This window comes from Hylobates moloch, unplaced genomic scaffold (assembly GCF_009828535.3).
Source record: "Hylobates moloch isolate HMO894 unplaced genomic scaffold, HMol_V3 SCAFFOLD_17, whole genome shotgun sequence".
In the NCBI taxonomy this organism is placed as follows: domain Eukaryota; kingdom Metazoa; phylum Chordata; class Mammalia; order Primates; family Hylobatidae; genus Hylobates; species Hylobates moloch.
In genome coordinates, this window is record NW_026652292.1 from 70,304,198 (window position 1) to 70,313,085 (window position 8,888).

Consider the following 8,888-nt stretch of genomic DNA (forward strand, 5'->3'; position numbering starts at 1 on the left):
TTTATGGAAATTAGATGACTGAAAAAAATCTTGTTTTTATCTTTCTTTTCCTCTCATTCTTCTCAAGCAATGAGAACTCTAATTGAAAGGAATGTTTCCAGAGTTAGTGAAGTGGACATTGACCACACACTTGACCAACGAGATTGCTGGGCTCCCCGTTCTGACCAGCTTAATTTTGCCTTTGGGATCCACTCTCCACACTGGAGGAAATGGTCCTTTGAATTTATTGGCTTTCCAAAATCTTAATGCCATCATAGGATGGTCAAAACAATGTCTTGATCATAGAAGCTAGTTGCTAAATTAGATTCAGATTTTAATCAGATAAAGTCTCTGGGTCTGTTTTCTCATTTTCAAAATAAGATGGTTGTCCTTGATTATTTCCAGGGTTTCTCATAGTTCTTAATATTCTCGAACCAAATGATGGCATCTGATGTCACCCATTTACAAGCTTAATTTCAGGTGATACAGCCTTTTAATATGTTCATTTATTTGTTTATAAGCGATAACTTCTTAAGTGGGCTTTTTCCATTATGTCTTCTTTGGAGTAGCCCAGTCTCTGCCAGGGAGCTCAGAAGTGGATGAATTTGTAGACCAATAAAAGAATAGATGCATTCCTATTTTTCTGCCTTAAAGTGTTGATTAACCTCCTTCTCCTCCTGGCACTACTCAAGTCCCTGCAAAGCCACACAATTGCACTGTGTTATGGCTGTCTATTGACTTGCTTGTTTCCCCACTAAAATGCAAACTCTAGGACAGAGACTAGTCTACAGTAGAGGCTCAATGAAGAAAAAAAATCATCAATATTTATTATTGTCAACAGTTCATTATTGATAAAGTTTTGGCTGCTTTATGGCACAGTGATTAAAAAAAAACCCTGACATTTGCAAAACATTTTATATCCTAGAGAGCAATGCTAAGCCCATATCATCCTCCCCAGAACCATCTTGTGGTAGGTTAGATGGGGAACCAAGGTCCAGAGACGTCCCACAACTTGTCTATGGTTAGAAAGCTAGTGTCAGTCCAGAGACTTGAAGCTAGATTTGTGGATATTCATATTTTCTTTTCTGTGTCATTCACAACTTCTCTATTTCTCTTTAATGTTGCTTACCACACAAAATAACGTTTTTTGTATCGTTAAAGTATTACAGTATTTTTTCTGTTCTTCAATAAAAATTGGATTTTTCCTTTTTCTTCTTTATTATTTTCATCTCAGATAATTTATTGTAATCTATGTCTTTCTGAACTCATTCTTCTTCCCAGAGAGAATTAACCTTTGAAAATGTCTCTGAGAGTGTTCAGAACCTCAGATGTTGATAAAGCTTGTCAGTGTCTATTTCACTCAGTTATTTTCACACTTAGAAGCAGTGGTGAAGTGATGGGTAGAAAAATATGCTGAAGGAAGTATTGGCTCAGAGTAAAAGTCAGATTCCATTTTTACCTGCCACTCACCCCAAAGATGGGGTCTTATTTTGTCTTTCCTAGGCAGATAATCTTCCTTTCTCAACTTGTGCTCTTTTTTACCCCTATATCCTTTATTTACTTTTCAATTGAATGCAGTCCATTCCATTCCAATCCCATCAATGTTCCCAGAGCACCTAACAGTTTGCTACTAACCTAGCTCTCAAAAATAAGGTTCAGATTTGTAGTTTTGTTAGTTTTCTTGGAGTGAATACCCCCGACATGGTCAATTTCAAGCTAACAATCTGACCTTCACTGAATGCAGAGTTAGAAAGTTATAGAATGTAGAATTGTAGAATTGGTGCTTGCTGGCAGGTGTAAGCCAGCTCTGCACACCACTACACACATACATACACACACACTCACACCATTTTTCTAGGTGGTAGAAGTATTTTAAAAAGAAGGTTCTAGCTGATACGTAATGAGCATGTACAATGTGCTAAGACATGACAAGCATCACTTTCTTTAATCCTCATCATAACCTCTTGAGGTGAGTAATTGTATTATCCTCTTTCTACAGATGAGTAATTTAGACAGTCTGATCCACAATTGACACACCTAACCACTTACCATATTTCCTCCCTAGGTTGTTGCTAACTTTAAAAGACCATGTTTTTGCATCCAAACAACTTGCAGTTGCATACCCCCTGTTTCTTCCTCCTCCTCTCCTAGTGGGTTCTGTTAGGAATTGAATCTTCTCTTTCTAACCTCAGTGCCTTGCTTATATCATCTCCAGTAGCTGTAAGCCATTACCAAGCATGTCTCCCCTATGCCTCTTTCTCCATCTGTTCACATTTATCTTCTGTATGCATCACTTTCTACAGAAAGTCTTCCTGATATTCTCAAGCAGGTACAACCCTGTCTTCTCCTGAACTCTTCTAGCACATAATTTGGATCTCTCATGCACTTTAGCTCACTAGCTCTTAACTAGATCTACTGAACGAGCATATCAGTAGATTAAGTTAGGCATTAATATTTTTTAAAAGCTCTATGGGCAGCCAGGCTCTAGGAATCTTTGCCTTATCTACTCTTGCTCAAATGATGTCTTATCTGCTTGTCCTTACAAACCAGGGAATTGTAGTGATACAAACATGGTCTTCTTTGTATCTCATCCTGTTCTTTCATTTATTACTTCATCACATATTTATTTAGCTGCTACTATATATCAGATGCTGAATGCTTGGTCTGGGTATTCAGTAGAGAGCAAACAAAGAGCCCTTGTAGAGACAAAATCTAGTGGGGAAGAGAGATATTTATGAAATAATCACAGAACTATGCTTAACAGGATATTAATTGGGAATTCCCATCTACTTGGAATTTCAGCTGAGAACACAAAGCAGAGAATGATAGGCAACCAATGCTTATACATCGACTTAGAACTTGTTAAAATCCAGCTGGATCTGACAGTGACCATCAGCCATTTTCAGTCCACATAAGAGAAAACTAGAAATTCAGAAAGGATTAGTGGTTGAAGAGAGGCGTCAAGGTAGAGTTGTGGAGAAGGGAGAGCAGTGCAGGGGCAGCTGTTAGAGAGGCAAGAATATATGCACTCCCCAAGAGGGAGATGGTACTGAGGAAGGCAGCTGAGTTGGGCCATCTTGATGGGACTTCCTGAGCCAAGGAGTCCTCCTAGTCAGGGGAGGCCACTAAGAAGTCACTGGCTGTATCACTGAGTACAGAATCTGAGGCTGGCGGGGGAGCACTGCAAGCTATCAACCAAGGAACACCTTCACCCTGCAAGAGCCAGCATTTGGTTACCTGGAGTGCACAGCAGACATTGGAGCCAGGAGAGGATCATACAAGTAGCACTTATTAAGTAAAAATAATTCATTCACTTTTTTCCTGATTCTTCTACTCTCTGACCTGACTCAAGAGTTGCTGAAAATGAAAGAAAGTGGCAGGAGATGGGGGAAGAGTGAAAGGGTATAGCATATCCTGAACTACAGCCATGGAGAAGGACAAGTATTGTATTGGATATAAAATAGAAAATTTGATTGAGATTTGTCTTTTTAATATCTGAAAATGAGTCACAATTGACTAATAAAATTGTTCATGTAAATGGAAGTTACCAGAAAGCCAAGAAATTTGCCTGAGATGTCATAAAAGGGCAGGGAAGAAAGATCCAACAGAATTTGGCTACAACAAATGATGGAAGAAAAATGAGGTTATTTCTTATTCATATCATATTAAGGACAGTTAATACCATTTGATAAATTCAATAAGTTTTGGAGAATGCTCTGAATGAAAAAATAAAGGATACCGTGGAGTGTTTAGCTGGACAACCTAGTTGAATCTTGCCTAAAGAACTTGCCTAAATAAGAGAGAACGTGCCTAAAGGAATGACATCTGACCTAAAAGGAGGAAAAACAGTAGGCATGAACCTGGAAAAAGGGCAGGAAAACACATCCAGGCTGATAGAATGTCATATGCAAAGGTCCTGAGGTGGAAGAGGATGATGCTGAGTGGAGGCCAGTGGGAAAGAGCAAAGGCAGGCATGAGCCTGCAGGGAGGATGTGCCTGGGCCAGGCAGGGCTCTGTTGGCCATGGGAGGTTCTGGTCCTTATCCTGGGGTCAGTAGGTTCCTCAGAAGGGCTGTGAGTGGGATTTCGTGAACCAGGCTGTTGACCAGGTAGAGGTGGTGCCTGCTGCCACTTTCCTGGCTTTTCAAGCTGACTTCAACCAGCTGAAACAACTCAGTTTGGTTTGTAAACTGAATCTGCTTTCATTGCAGGGAAAGAGGTGGGTTCTTATGAGAAAAGGAGTTTGCATATTTAAAAATGGCAATTCACTGACTCATGGAATGAACAAATGTCATTGACCCCTGTGTGTGCCAGGCACTGTGCTGGGCCCTGAACATACAGTTTTGAAAGCAGAAGACAGGATCTCAACTCACAGTTCTTACATTGCATTGGGAATTTCACACTGTTAGAGAAGAAGGGATCTCAGAGGTTATCTGCTTGAGTTTCCTGTTTCACAGATAAAAAGCCAGATTCAGTAAGAAGTGACTTGCCCAAATAAAGTATATGCTAAACCAGAACTGGAACTCAGGTCCCTGCAGGGTGGCCAAAAGAGTCTTTGCTCTACAGCCTTCACTGATACCTGGTTCCTACTTCACATGTAGATGACAATCCAGTGTTTTAATCTACATAAATATCCATGCTTGTGGATAAATGTGAATTAACAATATAACATTATCCCAGATCATAATACTTTACCTTGCCCAAAAAATATCACTTCTCATATTTTAAAACATAAAAAACTTAAAAACTTATAGAAAGTTGGCCAGACGTGGTGGCTCATGACTGTAATCCCAGCATTTTGGGGGGCTATGGTGGGAAGATCGCTTGAGACCAGCCTGGGCAATATGGCAAAACCCCATCTCTACAAAAATAAATAAATAAATAAACAAAAAGCCAGCCGTTGCTGGAGTGCATGTATAGGCACATCTACTCAGAAGGCTGAGGTGAGAGGATGGCTTGAGCCCAGGATGTTGAAGCTGTAGTGAGCCATGTTTCCACCACTGCACTCCAGCCTAGGTGACAAAGCAAGACCCTTTCTAAAAAAAAAAAAAAAATTATCGGAAGTTTTAAACATATTAAAAAACAGAGATCAATAGATAATGAATTTCCATGTACCCACTGAGCTATTTGGAAATTTAGCATTGACTGGACAGGAAATAATATTAGATGAAATAATATTAGGTTAGGGTAGATATTAGATGAGAATGCATTTTCCCTGATCCTTTGGTCTTCAGGAGGAAGGATTTTCCAAGTACACTCTTTTCCTCCCTCACCTCTTGATTTATTCTGCCCTGGGGAAGGTAGGATGAATTATCGGATAGGCAAATATGAAAAGAACAACTAGGCATGTTCAAGTCAATGAACTGGAGATAAAAAAATCTGCCAAATCCCAAGGAATCTGGATTAAGAAGCTCCTTTGCTGTCATATCTGAGCAATATCTTTTTTTTTTTTTAAAAAAAGCAGGTTTATTAGAGTATAATTATTAAAATGTAAAATTTACCCTTTCGGTGTTAATAGTTTCGTGATTTTTGGCCAATTTATGCAATTGTGTAACCACCACTAAAAAAGAGATACAGAGCATTTCTATTCCCTCCAAAATGTTCCCTTATGTCCCTTTGTAGTCAATCTCCTCCACCCCAGCTGCCTGCAACCTCTGATCATATATCTGTCCTGTAATTTTGCCTTTTCCAGAGTGTCATATAAATAGAATCTTACAATATGTGGGTTTTTGAGGCTCTCTTCTTTCACTTAACATAATGTTTTTGAGAGTCATTCGTGTTGCATGTTTCTTTCATTGCTGAGTAGTATTCCATTGTATGGTTGTACCACAAATTTTAAATATCTATATCTATACATGTATTAACCATCTACTATGTGCTACCTACACTGAGTCCTGACCACTTAGCAAAGTAGGTATTATTATCTCCTTATTACAGATGTGGAAACTGAAGTTTCTAAATGAGAGCACTGGCCCAAAGTCACACAGCTACTGAGTGATAGATTTGGCATTCAAACCCAGATTTGTCTGACCTTCAAACCAAGCTCTTGGTTTAAGATGAGGAGAGTGATAGTACTTGGCTCCTTGGATTGTTGTAAAGATTAATTGAAATAATCCCCAGAAAATGAGTCCCTGTTGCCTAGCACTTCATGGGTGCTCCATAAATGTGAAGTGGGTGAATAGTGCTGATAGCTGCCGCTGCTCTTACCATTGAGCTTTGGCTACTGTTCTTTGATAAGTGTCATTGACTATCCTGAGTTCTCTATGCTCCTCTTGTTTGCACCTGAAAACCATCCGAAGGCCAGAGACCTGGAAGCAATGCCTCCACTCAATGATGCAAACCACTCCAGCCACAGAATTTTGAGACTGTCTTTGTGACATTATGCAGGCATAAAAATAGTGGTGATCATAACAATATTGTGCTAATACCTTACATTTATATTTAGTAGAAAAAGCTCTTCAACTCTTTTTTTTTTTTTTCAGGTATCTCGGTCTATTTGAACATTTTGGTGTTTCTAAACGTTTATCTGGATAATGGGGTCCCATGTTCTCTGCTTTGTTTATTGCTAAAAACATGTGAGGCATTTTGTGGGGAGGGTGCCTGAAGACATGAGCCAAGTTCAGGGTCAAGAGCTATATTAGACGCAACAAAGGCAAAGATTTAGCGGCAGGTGGTGCCTCTTGCATACACATACACTTCCAGCCAAAACAATGTCCTCAGCAGACTCCATCACATTGGAGAGAGAGCTGGGAAATCCAACAATGACTCATAGTGTGCTGGGAAGGAAAGCTGAGCACTGAGGTTTGGTAAAAAAAAAAAAAAAAAAAGACAAAGCAATGGAATGTTACCCTAAACTAGCAGAAATCTTCATGTCTTCCCCCTTCCCACTGACATTTCTTTGTGGAGTAAGACTGCTGACTTTGAAGGACAAAGTCATCATTGTCCAGCCATGTGACCTTGGGCAAATTGCCTTGGGCAAAAGACTCTGAGGATTACCCCTCTGAAACCTTAGTGTTCTCTTCTATAAATTGAAATTTTAAAAAATGTCCAAATGAAGTAAGGTTGTTATAAAGTTTGATGAAGTAATGCATCTTGTTGACTGACACATTTGTGCTACTCAAACTAAAAAAATGTTGATTTCTGTTGGTGCAGGGAGGAGCAGATTTAAGTTAGAGGCATTCCTTTTTCTTTCAATAGTGTTTAGAGTTTACGTTCTTGTTGGGACTAGGAAATGCATGTCTTTGGAGGCACTTTAGATCTGTGTTTTCAGGATAATCTCATCTACGTGATCAGAAACACTCTCCTTAGGGACCGAACTTCTAAGCAATTTCTTGAAAACTGAAGGATGACTGTAAGGTGTCTGAGAAAATAAGTGCCAGGATGGAATAAGTAGTTTTTTCATGGAGAGCTAATGGTTTCAGTGAAAGCCTGGCATTGAGAGAGAACAAGGCACCTTGGAGAGTGAGAAAGCTGGGGAGGCTGGAGAAGAATGAGGAGGAAGAAGGATGGGGGGTGGAGCCCGTTGCAGAGGCTGTGGATATTGAGGCTAAAACTTTCTTGAGGGACTTAGACTTTATCTTCAGGGCATTAAGAAGCCAGTGAAGAGTTTGCCAGTTATGAGAATCATATATGACTCCTATTAATAGATAGATTTCTTGGACTGCTATCTGGAGAAAGGATGGGAGGCAGCAAAAATGAAGCACACTTGGGCAAAGATAGGTAAGAAAATCACCCCACCACTGGCAAGGATTCTAATATAGTAGGATTCTAGAAGATTAGGCACAGATTTGGTTTGTTTGGTTTTTGTTTGGCCGTGTGTGTGTATGTTTGTGTGTGTGTGTATATATGTATGTGATTTCCTTCTAGTATTTTTTCCTATTCATAGTATATACAGTTTTTGATCAAAATACATATGCTATTTTTTTAACCTCATGTATTTTCTGTACTTGTCCTATGGAACTATTTGTATTTTATTTTAAATATACGCTCACGAAATATCAGGAGGAAAAGGTAGGAAAACAAGAGTAAATAATTATTTATATAGTTCTATTTCTCAGAACTATACCACTGTTACCACTTTAGTTTCTTTCTTTCTGTTATTTTTGTTCTCTCTGTGTATGCATAGGTCTTCTGTTCAAAGATTTGTAATAGCACCTATACACTGTTGCTGTGTGCTTTTTCTTTAATGTAATATTATATCATAAGTGTTTTTCCCCTGTTATGTTTTGGAGCCATTAACAGCCAAACAATATCCATCAAGTAGTTGTACAATAATTCATTTAGCCCCCCTCTCTCCTATTACGGGACAATTAAGCTGTTTCTATTTTTTCCTAGTGTAAATGAGATTACATTGAAAGTTTTGTGCATAAGCCTTTATCCCTATTTAGGATTATTTCCTTAGGATAGATTCCCAGAAATGGAATTATTGGATCAAAAGGTCTGTATGTTTTATGTCTTTTTTGGTACATGCTGCCAAACTGCTTTCCAAAAGGTTGTGTGAATTTACACTGCCCTGTCCCTGTATAAAAACAAAATCCTGGGGAATGTAAGTTCCCCCACAGCCAGGCACCTTTTGTCCCTGGAACACAGACAGAGCCACAGAATCTCAGATTTGGAAGTAACTTTAAAGGTTAGTGAAGCTAACCTCTGCTGTGAAGAGAATGTCAAAGCTTGTTCCACAATGGTATTGGCATTTGTACCATTTTTGAGTTGGGTGGCATCTCAGTGGTCGTTTTGCATAAATGCCCCAAATTCTCTACAAAATCTCAGCCAGGGGCTCTGGGCAGACTCTGTGCTGAGGGCTCTGCATACACCAACTCAGTCTTTCTACAACCACAGGAGAAGGTTACTGTTATTATTCTTTGCATTCTTCAGATGGAAAAACTGAGGCAGAAGAGGTAAATAACTTGC